Source organism: Vitis vinifera, chromosome 13 (assembly GCF_030704535.1).
Source record: "Vitis vinifera cultivar Pinot Noir 40024 chromosome 13, ASM3070453v1".
Classification (NCBI taxonomy): domain Eukaryota; kingdom Viridiplantae; phylum Streptophyta; class Magnoliopsida; order Vitales; family Vitaceae; genus Vitis; species Vitis vinifera.
The window spans coordinates 12,137,926-12,153,129 of NC_081817.1; the positions used below are offsets into that span (position 1 = coordinate 12,137,926).

The window sequence follows — 15,204 nt, forward strand, 5'->3', positions numbered from 1 at the left end:
TTAAACAAGAGAGAAAGAAAGGGAAGTGTTGTTTGCCTTGTTAAGAAGTGACTTATGGCTAATATGGAGCAAAAGTGCAGTAACAAATTCTAATGTCATGTAGTTCACACTGGGAAGCTTCTTCAATATATTTCTCATCACATGTATGCTGGAATGAGCCCCTTTGATCTCATTATAGAGTTCAAAGGTGGTCAAAGGCTCAGAAAGGCTTGCAAGATAACATTTGGCTAAGGCTGCAGCATCAACTAGGTCTACACCCTCTGGAAATGATGTGTTTGAATTTGCAATTGCAAATAAGGTCAACAAACCAGCATGTAAGTCAACCAAATTACCAGCATCAAATATGAGCTCAGGATACCTTTATTGTATAATGAAACCAAATACTGAATAACTTTTATGTCTCATTCTGATTTAAATACGTGTGGTGAGTTTAATCCTAGAAATCAAAAAAGGACAAAAAAAAGATCAAATCATAAATGGATATTAAGTAACATAAATTGTAATTATCCATTTATTTTTGTCTTTTGTGAATTACCTAATAATATGAGATAATCTGCACATTTGACCAAAATATGAGGAATAGGCCGATTGGAGTGCTGCTATTGTACAGTTACCTCAATTGGAACTCCAAACACTGAGGATAAAAGTAAGGTGAGTGACTGTCCCCAAGAGGGTCCAGCAGAAAAATTTATTGATATTGGAGTCGAACTAATAATTAGAATAACACTTTCCATCATTATCAAGTAGCTGAAGTAAAAAATTGTTACACAACTTGGAAGATAATTAGTTTATTTAAATCATTGACATATTGCAAGGTTATGCTCCAATATCCTTTGTAATTCAATGATACAACTCTACCAAGGAAATTACAATAAACACATAGCATTATGAGATTGCAACAAAGTCATGTTCCACATTATGCTAGATCTTAGCTTCATTAGACTAAAACAATGTATAGCTCTAGTTTCTAATTCCTTTGTACTAAAGAAAGTCTTTTTTCAGGCCCTCAGAAAGTAGAGTTGATTAGTTTAATAATTTGATGCACTTGGAGTATAAACGAATAGTTCCATTTACACCAAGAAAGTTGGAAAGGAATCCCTCCTCAGTAATGCTAAGTTTTGAATAAAATCCATCTAAATTATGTTGTGGCAATAAAATTACATATAGCTCATAAATTTTCTATTGAAGACCTGTTCTACAATCACCTAGTGAAGATAATACTTCTAAGAAGGTGGTAGAATGAAATTAGACCAAACTCATACAAGTAAATGGGTTATTCATTTGAAGACTGCAATGCATGTTGCACCAAAGTAAAAACATAAACATACCATATATAAAATGATAATCAAGTTAGCCTAAAAAACAGCATGAAGGATAAGATATGAGGATCATAGAGGAATAAATAGGCTAAGTCAAAACTAAATTCCATGAGAAAATTAAGAAAATTGCAAACACCATACCACTAAGCTTGCATGATATACCTTACAAAATTTGTATATTGGACATCAATGATTACTCTAGCTAAATAGCGCATTTTGTCTAGATAAGTGTGCAAAATAAGATCACATTCAGTGGTGGTTGGCTTGTACCAGGAAGCAAGATTATATTTTGTACCAGAAATATTCATTCTAATCAATAAAATCCAAAGCCTCTATTTGCATATCAAAGAAATCCATGTCAAACTATGTTAAATGGTTTTTGATATGGAACAACGTTAAGTATTCCTAGTGTTAGTGAGCTTTTTGACAAGACAGAATGTATTAACAACAAATCTGCAATTGTAGAGTTGAATCATATGCTCTATGATTTTGTCCCTGTAATTCACCCATCAGTACTATAAGGTAAGAAATTCACAAAATTAACATATTGGTAGAAATGCCAGAACAATTATAAAAAATGCTTAAACCATAAAAACATGTGAGACAGTATAGAGAGAGAAAAAACTTAATGGTAATTGATATATATATATATATATATATATATATATATATATATATATATATATATATATATATATAAAAGGAAGGAGAAGAAAAAGGTTGTTGCATAGAAACATTCATTTGAGCTATAACATGGTCAAATTTATATGAAACTTACCATCAGTACTTGCAACTCCCTACAAATGAAAACAAATTGAGTAAGAAAATTACACAAGCATAATCAAACAAGAAGTTTGGTCAGAGATGCACCTTTTGCCATTGTTCAATATCAGTCAAAATAGTCTTACTTTTTTCAGTAGTCACTTTTGCTACCTGAACAAAAAAATAGCCATCTCAAATATGTAAGACAACAACTTAAACTATCTCCTAACAGGTGACATATCTAATACAACAGACAAGAATGGGATAAATTCAATCTTTTCCTCTTTTCTTCGTTCTTCTTTCTCATTTCTCCCCAACTTGTTACAAGGATTGCTATTACATCTGGGGATCAAATCAAATAGAGCACACAAAAATCTACAGGGCGGACATCCTAATTGGCAGCAACCGTACAAAAAAAACAACAGAAATAACCAGACGCCAAAAATAAAGTATGTATGGTTTAGTTTCACCCTTTAAATTTTAATATTGTCACAAATGTCATGGAATTTTTAATTGGATGTATGTGTATTAATTCTGGAGGGAGAAATAAAAGGCAGATTTTGAAGAATCGATTTCCTAGTAACTTATCTAGATTCCTGGAGTATGGGCTGTTGTGCATCTGTGCTACAATAAACAAAAATAATAATAATAGTTGTCTTCAACCAAAAGTTTTTCCAAGCATGATCATCCTCACTTAGATGAAAGCCTTTTTTGACTTCCCCGCTTCAAGTTCTTTTATGCATCAGTAGAACATATACATTAATTCTTCCTTAAGCGTCCCAACTTTATGGTGCAATAAAGATGATTATATGTATTCTTGTTATTAAAACATTTTTCACTAGGAAAACATTGGAAAAAAAATTCCTTTAAATTTGGAAAGGATTACAATCTCTATTGTCTTTTAGGGGAAAAGAAAAAGTGTATCTCCTGTGTCTTCCTCCACAAGAGTTGTCAATTGAGGAATTGAAGAAAACTAATCCCAAATTGAGAAGCCTTTGAATATTTATATTTGCATACTAGAGCCTCAAGCCTAACTTGACTTGAGTGTTGGAGATTTGAAGACTTGATTTGAGCCTTTTTTTTTTTTTCTATTACTTGATTTGGATTTTGATTTGAACAACTATAACCAAAGAAAGTGAAAACTCTTACTTGGATAGAGGCAACCTTTGGAGATTTGAGTCTTGAAGTTTCAATAAAACATTGATTAAGAATTTGAAGACTAGAACATTTGAAGTCTTGATTTCAATTTTTTTTTTTTTTTGACTTGAATTGGATCTTGATTTGAACAACTATAACCAAGGAAAGTGAAATCCTTGATTTGGCCTTTCGAGATTAGAGTCTTGAAGTTTCACAAAAACATTGATGGAGAACTTGAATAGGTTGATCTCAATCAAGGAAGCCTTTTAGAGATGTTAATCATGAAACTTTGAAGATCTTTTAAAGCCTTGAAGATTCATAAACTCTTTAGAGCCTTCTCTAAGGACTAGAAGACACTTGAGAGCCTCATTTAAAGATCCAAAGACATTTTGGAGCCTCCTTTGAAGAGTTATAGATCTTTTAGAGCTTTTTTTTTTAGATTCAAAGATACTTTGGAGCCTCCCATAAAAGATTCAAAGACACTTCACACCTCTTTTGAAAAAGTCTTGAACCTCCCTAGAAGAGGCTTGAGTCTCACTTGAAGAGAAAGTTCTCCTCAACTTCATGTCTTCTGAATATAGCCTTGAAGGTTAAGGGTTTCTCATTTCTAGGAGTTACAAAGACAATATTTTTGTAGTCTTCAATCACAAGAGAGTTATTCCTTAATCTTTGCAATGAACTAAAGTTACTTAAACACATAATTTTAATAATCTAAAATATGATGTGCAACTTTCAATTAGCCACAATTTCACGGGCTAGTTTATAGACTAATAAAAATACAACTTGTCCCTAAAATTGTTGGCTTCATGTGACACATTGAATTGGTATATTTTTTGAAAATTTATTCAATGCGGAAACCTTTAATTAGCCACAATTTTAGGGACAAGTTGTATTTTATTAGTACACACAATTAGAAAACAATTGACCTTCCTCAATTGAGGACCTCATGCAACCACATTGAGTTGTTTTATTTTTTGAAAATTTATTCAGTGTAGAAACTTTCAAATGAACATTTATTCATTGTGGAATGTTTCAATTGGCCATAATTTTATGGACAAGTATTTTTTTCATTAGTCCATATTACCCTAATGTAAATACATGGCTAATTGTGACTTGCTAATTATTACCCTTCTACACTTGCACTGGCAGGACGTTGAATTCATAATCATTGGAAATTTCTTCATGTAGCTACATGGTAATTTTCTCAACCCACTTCAATACACTGTTTACATTGCTTTCTTATCATTGTCATCAAGATAAGACCAGTTTAAAAAAAATGTAAGTTCTTAATGTTATTGATCCCAAATTAATATGCTTTAAAAAACCTTTGATAATAACTTTTTTATTTTATCATAGTTCATGTGTTCTTTAGAATTCTAATTATGAGTTCTTGCTTGATATCATGTTAGTTTGTTTGATTTAAAAATCATTAATTCGTTGTTTGGGTAGTCTTTTGTTAAGTTTAATTTTCAGAGGTCATAGGAAAATAATGAAGATTGGCCACTACTCTCACCATATGAGTTTTCTTGGATGTCGAAAATTTTATTTTGTGATTTTGTTTTTTTTTTTTTTGTTTTACTTGGTATTTTTTTTTTCTTATATTTTGTTATTTTTAAATTAGTTTCTTTCATTTGAAAAGAAAATACTTTTCTCCAAAGATCCCTTTGAAAATCTATTTTAAAAATTCATCTAGAATCCTTAGGATTAAAATCTTATTTTTTTTTTCAAAAATATGCAACTATATCTCATTCAGTTTGTGCCCTTTTATTTTCGATAAAAATTTGGTTTTGAGTAAAATGTGAATCCAAGCTTGAAGTCCCAAATAGATGGGAATCCATATGCTAGATTTATGTATATCAAATGGGGATTTGGTGGAACCCCTACATAAAATCAATTTTCAAAAGCCTTTTATCGTTAGCTTGTTCAATTTACTATGTCTCTAAAAAGATATTTTGATTTGATCTATTTATGATGTTTCTAAAATTTTCCTAATGATTGTATAATAGTGTAGACATCTTGAACATGACTTTAGAAATTTGTTTGAGGTTAAAAAGCAATATTGAAATGGAAGATATGAATGAGTCTTTCAGATGGTTCTGTTTTCACCCAGTTTTGGACACTCTAAATGTTTTTGCGAAAATAAATTATTAGATGACTTTGTAAATTTGTTTTGATATTTTTCCTAAATTTGTGACGTTCTGAAAATGAGTTTTGACACCTACAATATTGAAATAGATGTTTTCTAAAGGGAGATGTGTTTTTTTAAAGTTGCATCCACTGTACATGATTGATTTTGGACAACTAATGAGTTTTGAGTGTTTTAAAAATAGTGTTGAGTGCTCCTTGACCTTGGCTTTATTTTTTTTGTGTAATTTAGACACTTAAATGACATGTATGATTTTAAGAGACATATGCATGTTTTTTTAAATTCGGTATATGTATGTCATTGTTTTCTACCCAGTTCTAGACCTTTTGGAAATTTTAGGGCTTTTGTTTCAATTTTTTATTTGAATGATTGCTTGGCCATGTGGATGATAGACTACACATGCAACAGATGTTCTCTGGAATTTTTTTCAAAATTTTTTTTTTTTTTGTGAAAACTTATATTCTGACAACATGCTAGAAATTTTGTACCGTGTTTACCTTATATTTTAACCTAGTATTGTTTGGCATATCTTGACTTGATTTTGGCTTTTATTCTTTAATGTAGACATAATGAGGATGTTGTTTGATTTTTTTATAACAAAATAATGTTTTTAGATATTTGTTAGGATTTTTTAAGTGAATGCAACTATTGTATCCCTTTACTGCATGTTTTTGTCTTAGTTACTAACTTTGATACTTATAGGTATCTAGAGCATTAATTTAAATTTAACCATGAGCCCATATGCATGTCCTATGTGATAGTTGTTGTTTCTTTAAACTCATGCCATTTCATTTGAGTTGTATATTAGGGTTTATTGTTATAGTTATTGGTTATTACTTGTGAGCTAACCCTCTCTATCCACATGTAAGCGCATTGTAAGCTATGCATGCTATCTAGGTACGTCCCATACATCCTTTCTCTTTTTACTTTTGTAAATAAGCAAATTTTGTTTGTGAATACTCTCGTGTTTGATATTGTCTTGATTGCTTTGATTTATTGCTTGATTATTTGAATGGATTGAATGCATGAGGTATATTGTATTATATTGTCAAACTAACTTTAATGTCTTGTGATAGCACCTAAGAAGCAATCCAAGTACACACCCTAAGTTTTCTTTATGATTGTGATTGGTTTTCTTGTTCGGCACGTTAATTTTAAAATCGCCTTAGCTTTTCTAGGTATCCATAATTAATCAATTACTTGTTATATTTCCCTTGACTTAACCAATAGAGACTTCTTTAGGGCTAAGAGGGGTGTTATCTCTTTGAGGTACCTTCCTAATAGGTAACCTGATCTCCGAACTTAGACTCAAACTTTTCGAAGACATACTTTTACAAAACTATGGAGTCGCATTTTTTTAGGGTTTTTATTTCTTGTTTTATTTTTCCTTTAAAAATAAAATAAAATAAGTGGCGACTCCGATTTTACTAAAACTAATTTTTCACCATTAAAAAATGAGTCTCATCGACGAGTGGAGGCACACGTGAAAAATGTGAGTCCAATCTTATTTTCATTCTTTTGATAAGAAGAGGGTGTAGACCAATCTTGACTTTTCTGGTTGAGTTTTCGCATGCCTTTGGATGTTAGGTTCAATATCTTCTATGATGGTAGGGCTTGTTATATTGCTGATGTATTTGTGATGATGTTTTCATATTGACAATTGATATGTCGTGTTTTGTCCTACTTGTATTTTAGACTTAGAGTTTTGGTTAGCATTTGTTTTGTCTAGCATTTTGGTTCGGCTTTGTTAGCACAATTTTTGTGATATATGGTCCTATGTGGCCATTTAATGATTGAGGCTAATTATTTTCATTGCGTGATTGTTGAGCATATCCTAAAGTGTCTTGTGTGGCGACATTCTGTGTCTGATGTTGGTCACTATCTTACACTAAGGCATACCTCATTTTTGAGTTCATCATATCTCTTATTGATTTCATGATCGCTCGATTTGTGTACTAATACTAGCGAGTCATTATACTGGGCATACCTCATTTCTCATTGAGTTCATCATCCTAGTCACTCCTTCTTTCAGGGTTCTTCTGGGTGTCTCTGGTTGCAAACCGCATTTCTTGGTTCCTGTTTTGCTTTAAGTGTTCTTAATTACAGATCGCATTTCATTCCCATTTCTTTGAGTTTGATAAGGCATTCCCCTTCTGTCATTTTATTAAGGGCATCCTCATTCCTTTAGTTTGTTTAGGGCATTCCCTCTTCCTCTAGTTTGTTTAGGGCATTCCTTTTCTGTCAGTTTGTTTAAGCCATCTCCCTTCCCTCAGTCTGTTTAAGGCATTCCTCTTCTATCAATTTGTTTAAACCTTTTCCGTTAGTCTGTTTAGGGCATCCCCCTTCCTTCAGTTTGTTTAGGGCATCCACCTTTTGTCAGTTTGTTTAGGACATCCCCCTTTTGTCAGTTTGTTTATGGCATCCCCATTCCGTTAGTTTGTTTAGGCCATCCCCCTTCCGTCAATATTGTTTAAGACATCCTCCTTCCATCAATTTGTTTCGAGCATCCTCCTTCCATCAATTTGTTTAGGGCATCCTTTTTTTTTTTTAGTTTGTTTAGGGCACCCATCTTTCTTCAGTTTGCTTTAGGCATTCCCCTTATGTCAGTTTGTTTAGGGTGTTCCCCTTTTTTCAGTTGTTCTCACCACTATGGATTAGACATCCATGGGCACTTCAATTATTTCACGACCATAGATTAGACATTTATCAGCTTTTGAGATTGAGTTTATTCGCCATTGTGAAAAGAGAGAAAATGGAGAATCCCTAATTTTTGTTATTGAAAAACGGTTAATAATACACATTGGACTTGGGTATATATATATACATGTTAGTGGGACCCATAATACAATAAGGAAAGAAAAGGAAAAGTAAATAACTGAAATAACTCTATACTATCTAACACTCCCCCTCAAGCTGAAGCATATATGTTATATGCACCAAGCTTGTTACAAATGTATTTAATTCTAGGAACTTTGAGAGATTTAGTAGAAATATCTGCTAGTTGATCATTTGAATTGACAAAACTAGTTGCCACACATCTTGATGCGATCTTCTCTCTAATGAAGTGACAGTCAACTTCAATGTGTTTGGTCATTTGATGGAAGACTGGATTGGATGCAATATGCAAAGCGGCTTGGCTGTCATAGATGAGCTTCATCTGTTCATTCTTTCCAAATCTCAACTCCCGAAGAAGATGTTTCAGCCATATGAGTTCACATGTTGCCACAGCCATAGCTCGATACTCAGCTTCAATACTAGATCTGGCCACTACATCTTGTTTCTTACTCTTCCAGGATGTTAGGTTACCTCCAATAAAAACACAATACCCTGAAGTGGAACGTCTATCTATGGGTGAGCCAGCCCAATCTGTATCTCTGTAACCAACAACCTTGGTATGACCTCTGTTCTCGTACAACACACCTTTGTCTAGTGTGCTTTTGATATATCGAAGAATGCGGATTACAGCATCCCAATGGCTATCACATGGTGACTGTAGGAATTAATGAACAACACTTATAGGAAAAGAAATGTCTGGACGAGTAATGGTGAGGTAGTTCAGTTTACCTATAAATTGTCGATATCTCCTAGGATCTCCTAAAGGCTCCCCCTGTTCTGGTATAAGTTTGACATTTGGATCCATAGGAGTGTCTACTGGTTTACAGTCTAACATACCGGTTTCTTCCAAGATGTCTAAAGCATACTTTCTTTGGGAGAGAACCACACCAGAACTGAATTGAGCTATCTCAATCCCTAAGAAATACTTGAGTTTCCCCAAGTCTTTAGTTTGAAAGTGGGTGAAAAGGTGTTGCTTTAGTTTCTAAATACCATTTTGATCACTACCTGTAATGACGATGTTGTCCGCATAAACTACTAGATAAATACACTGCCCCGAGGAGTTATGATGATAGAAAACGAAATGGTCTACTGTATTGCGGAACATGCCAAACTCTTGAATGACATAATTAAAACGGCTAAACCATGCTCAAGGAGATTGTTTAAAGCCATATAAAGAACGGCGTAACCTGCACACTAAACCAGACTCCCCTTGAGCAACAAGACCAGGTGATTGCTCCATATAAACTTCCTCGGCAAGATCCCCATGAAGGAAAGCATTTTTAATATCTAACTGATAAAGAGGCCAAGAACGCATAGTAGCCATGGAGAGTAATAGACGAACATAAGTTATCTTGGCAACAGGAGAGAAAGTGTCACCATAATTAGAACCATAAAACTGAGTATAGCTTTTAGCAACTAAGCGGGCCTTAAGGCGATCAACCTGACCATCAGGGCCAACCTTAACTGTGTAGACCCAACGACAACCAACTGTAGATTTACCAGAGGGTAAAACAACAAGATCCCAAGTGTCATTGGAGTGTAAAGCAGTCATTTCATCTACCATTGCCTGTTGCCAGCCTGGATGGGAAAGAGCCTCAGGGGTGCTCTTGGGAAGAGAAACAGAAGATATAGCAGAAAAAAATGCAAAATAGGGTGAAGATAATCGATGGTAACTAAAAAAATTGTAAATGGGTTGAGAATTACGAGTAGATCGATTACCTTTCCGAAGAGCAATGGATAAGTCGGCAAAAGGAGGCAGAGCCAGGGCAAGAGAAGCCGAAGGGATAGGAAGTGAGTCAGCAGGTACCTCGGCCAAAGAAGGAGGAACAGCGACACGATGACGGCGATGATAAACCTGAAGTGGGCGAGAAGGCACTGCATTAGGTGGGGAGATAATGGGAAGGGGTAAGACTTCAGAAACAGGAAGAAACTCAGAGGTGGAGAAGAATGGTGAGTCCACAAAGAAAGTGACATTAGCGGAGAGAAAGTAGCGATGAGTCTCAGAGGAATGACAACGATAACCCTTTTGAAGTCTGGAATATCCCAAGAAGATACATTGCCCAATTATTCAAACGCTTTGGGAACGAGACACGAGTATGTTTCCCAAGCTGACAGGACTCACACGCAAGCGATGACAAAGATGAAAAACAAGGGACCATTTTCTGGAACTTGGACAGACTAGGGTGACCCAGGCGACTATGGATGAGGAGGGGAGCATCAGTGGAAATACAAACTGCAGGAGTTGAAGGCGAGGTGAGGTGATAGAGGCCTTGAGATTCACGTCCTATGCCAATCGTCTTCCCTATACTCCGGTCCTGTAAGGTCACAAATTTATCAGAGAAAGTGATAGAACGGTTAAGAGTGCGAGTTATTTTGTTGATGTAAATAAGATTAAAAGGACACTTAGGGGCATAAAGGAAAGAATGGAAAGGTAGGGAAGGGAGAGGATGAGCTAAACCAAAACCTTTAGCCATAGTTTGGGAACCATTAGCTAAAGTAACAGTAGGTAAGGCAGAGGTAGTAGTAATAGAAGAGAAAATATCCTTATTACCAGATATGTGATCAGAAGCGCCAGAATCTAGAATCCAAGGTCCAAGAGAAGATGTGTGGGTAAGACAAGCAGAAGCATTACCAGTTTGGGCAACAGAAGCAACAAAAGCTGACTTGGTGACCTGATAGCGAAGATAGTCATCATACTCACTATAAGTGAGGGAAATACCTTGAGATGTGGAGGATCTGGGAGGTTGAGGTGGCTGATGATGACTGGGCCACGTGGGCAGTGCGGGGAGGCTGCCCATGTAACTGATAACACCGATCACGAGTGTGGCCAAGCTTATTGCAATAGGTGCAATGAGGACGTTGGCCTCTACCTCGGTTACCACTGTGTCCTCCTCGAGAGTTAGTTTGAGAAACTAACACAGAAGAATCTGAAGTGTTATCAGATGTCAAAGTTTGAGTGGAGGAGATACGGAGAAGGCGAGCAAACACATCATCCAAGGATGGAATGGAGGAACTGCCAAGAATTTGATCGCGGATGATCTCAAGATCTGGACGAAGGCTAATAAGCGTAAGAACCATGAAGAACTTGTCAATCTGTGTTTGTTGATCTCCAACATCAGTAGTAAGAGGCATCACGGTCAAGAATTCCTCCTTAAGAGAGGCAATCTGGCCAATATAAGTAGATAAATCCATGTCTTGTTGTCTAACATTAACAATAGAAGAAGCCACCTTATAAAGACGTTGGATCTCATTCATGTATAGCCCTTTCGCCTGATTCCAAAATTTAAAGCATGTTTTATAAGCCTGAAGATGAAGCAGAATCTTAGGATTAACTAATTGCCATAACATACTACATAACTGTGCATCTATCTTCCTCCATTGTACTCTATCAACCTCAGGGATATCCGCCTCCTGCGTAACAAGGTGATCCTCATAACCTTGACCCATAAACCAAAGCTCTACAGAGGCAGACTAGGACAAATAATTTTCACTGCCAACCAATTTCTCCGAAGTAATCATAGGAGATCCAGATATGACAGAGGAAAAAATGGAACTTTTAGTAGTCATATCTACTTATCTGGAGAACGAAATATGTTTGGATCGAAGAGAGCCCTAGTACGGCTTTAGATTGCGGCTAAAAGAAGAAAAACCAAGGATCCACGACTGTGAGAGACCAAATAGTAAAGAAAAACAAATGTGGCATTACTGGAAGGGTAGAAGAACACTTCATAAGACATGTGCAGGGCTCGGGGTGGAGAGGAAGTCACTAGAGGTCGCTGGAAAGGCTATTTAGAGGACCGACAGAGACAAAAAAACCCAAAAAAATGCACTTGCAGGGCCTGGATGGCACAAGCACAGATGAAGGGTGGCTAGACGGCGTCAGGCGAGGCTGGAGGTGGAAGTGCGTGGCCGAAAAGTTCTCCATGCGTCCTCATGTGGGGGCGCATGAGGTTCAGGCCGCTGGAGAAGAAACGCGCGTGGCCGGCGCATGGCTGAGAATCTCCATTCGGTGCTTTGACAAAACTTGAAGATCTCCTCCTTGCGCACCTGATGGTATGGTCGGTGTTAGAAAAGGACTTCACCGGAAAAAGTCGCTGGCGGTGAGGGTTTTCTGACGGCGATACAGTTAATCGGAAAGCTTTAGGAGATGAGAAAGGTGACCGGAATGAAACACGGTCACTGAAAGGTTTCCCAGAATTGATTCATCAATAAACCGGAAATAATTAGGTTTTTTTTCTCCTTAAACTCTGATACCATGTGAAAAGAGAGAAAATGGAGAATCCTTAATTTTTGTTATTAAAAAACTGTTAAGAATACACATTGAACTTGGGTATATATATACATGTTAGTGGGACCCACAATTCAATGAGGAAAGAAAATGAAAAGTAAATAACTAAAATAACTATACACTATCTAACAACCATCATAGATTGGACATCTATGAGCTTTTGAAATTGAGTTTTTCACCACCATAAATTGAACATCTATGGGCTTTTGAGATTGAGATTTTCACCATCACAAATTTTTATTTGTGGGCTTTGAGATTTTCACCACCATAGATTTCCATCTATGGGCTTTTGAGGTGAAATTTATTTACCACCATAGATTGGACATTTATGGGCTTTTGAGATCAAGTTTTTCACCACCATGGATTTCTGTCTATAGGCTTTTGAGATTGAGATTTTCACCACCACAGATTTTTATTTGTGAGCCTTTGAGTTTATTCACCACCATAGATTTTCGTCTATTGACTTTTGAGATTGAGATTTTCACCACCATAGATATTCGTCTATGGGCTTTTGAGATTAAGATTTTCATCACCATAAATTGGATATCTATGGGCTTTTAAGATTGAGATATCATCACCATGGATTTTTATCTTTGGGCCATTGAATATATCACCACCACAGATTTTTTATCTATGGGGTTTTGAATATATCACCACCATGGATTTTTTATCTATGGTCCTTTGAGTATCACCACCATAGATTTTGTATCTATGGGCCTTTGATGAGTTTCACTATCGTAAATTTTCATCTATGGGCTTTCCAGTTTAACATTTAGAGCTATCTTTTTGGTCTAGCTTCCAAAGCCATTCTTTTCTTAGTTTAGCTTTTAAAGCCATTCTTATCATTCAGAGCCATAACTCTCGACATTCATGATCATTAGCATTGCATACCTTGTCCTCGAAGTGTCACACTCCACCCTACTTCTCATTTTGTTACATGTGCTTCTCACTTCATCATATTATTGTGGGGGTTTTTCCTCCTCCATTGCGCATGATATAGTCCTTTGAGCTCAGAGCATGTGTTTCGGTCATATTGTTGGGTTCCCTACACCTTGTGTTCTCATATAGTACATGTATGGTTTTTGCCTTTGTACGTATTAGTTCCTATGCTCCTTGATGATCCGACTGCTACTCAACTTTGACATTGATTTTCAAGTCATTTTTTAAGACATTTTAAAGGTAGTCTAGATCCATAGTGTAGCTTTAGGGGCACCTCAGGAGCTGCTTTTTCTTGCCCGATCTAGAGCCCCCTTTGTTGTTATTTTGGTTTGACTGAGATATATTCCACTAGGACACTTTTGGGGTCTCTCCTATTCTTTGGTAGAGTTCACTTCGTTCCACTCATTATTCGCACTTTTATTTCATTCCAATTTTCAAATTCCTTACACTTATGAGCTCTACCAAAGAAGGACATATTTGTAGACCCTTTCATTGCAAATTTTTAGGTCACACTTTAAAAATAAAAAAAAAAACTTGTTATGCAGATTTGTTAACTAGCAGAAGGGGAGTGGTTGTTTTTTTTAGCATAGGTTTCCTACAAAGTTGGTGTTTTTTTAGAGTGAGAGGTGAGTTGTAAAGGGCCAGTAGAGTTGGTGGGTTTTAGGGAGAGAAAGTGGTAGGAGAGTTGCTGGGTTTTTTAGAGAGAGAGTAGTAGAAAAGTTGATGGGTTTTAGAGAGAGAAGAGAAAGGAGAGTAGACTTTTTTGGAAAACTATGGGGTTGTTTCCCTGCAGGAGGTTTTCTGGGTAGGAGGTTTTGAGAGAGTTGTGAGCAGAGGAGATTGTTATTTTTTTTAGTTGATTCTTTGGAGTCATAGAGGAAGTTAAGTGGGTTTCTTTGTTAGGAAAGGGAAAACCAATAGAGAGGGAGCAATTTTTTTTTTTTTTTTAGTTGGTGAGGTTAGTTGAAAAAGGAGGAGATAAAAAAAACCAGCAAAAAAAGAGAAAGAGGGAAATAGAGGATACAAAGAAGAGACATTGAAGATGGTGGAGGATATCCTTCTTCTAGTGCTTTTTGGTTTTGGGCAGAGAAGAAGGAGATTAGGGGAGAAGGATAGCAGCAAGAGAAGAGAAGCAGAGGGGAGCTTTCCAAGTATGGACATTTTGAGGCCCTGTTCATCTTCATTTATGATACTGTTCTTCATTTTTGTTTTATTGCCATTTTATTGGATGTTGCCTTCTGATTTATGTATGGATATATGGTTTCGTCTATTGTTTATATGGTTTTGTGTGTGAATAACCATACATCTGGGTTCATTTGTTTCTTCCTTGCCTCTGTTATAACCCCATTCTTTGGGTTCTCCATGAGTTTCCTTTAAGCTTATTGAGAAAGCTTTAAGGACCTTTTGCTAATTTTTTTTATATTTTTTTGTGCTCTTGTTTGTGATTTTTACACCATCTGAGTGCTCTTCTCCATGAGCTAAAGAATACCAGAGCAGCTGTGGATGCTTTGGGAAAACCGACCAGTGAATCTAAGAAGTAGGTTGCAAAGCAGCAACAGGTTGTTATGAAACAGTTTAGTAAGACCAGTAGCAGGGTTATGTTCATACTATTGTCTTCATGGGTTTCTCATGGACCGACTTCTATGATTCATGACAAGAAATCTTCTATTAATAATAAGTAGCAGAAATGGCTATGGAGCATTCAACATTGGTGATGGCTAGCCCGAGTAGGTTTCATAATGGGTTTTGGGGTTTTGCCATTGCTGCTGCTGCTCGAA

General features: G+C 36.0%; 1 pseudogene; it reads right to left on the reverse strand.

The window, feature by feature from the left end:
* LOC100266169 (uncharacterized Rho GTPase-activating protein At5g61530-like) lies at window positions 1-7,356 on the reverse strand (annotated as a pseudogene).
* Window positions 7,357-15,204: the final 7,848 nt, after the last annotated feature.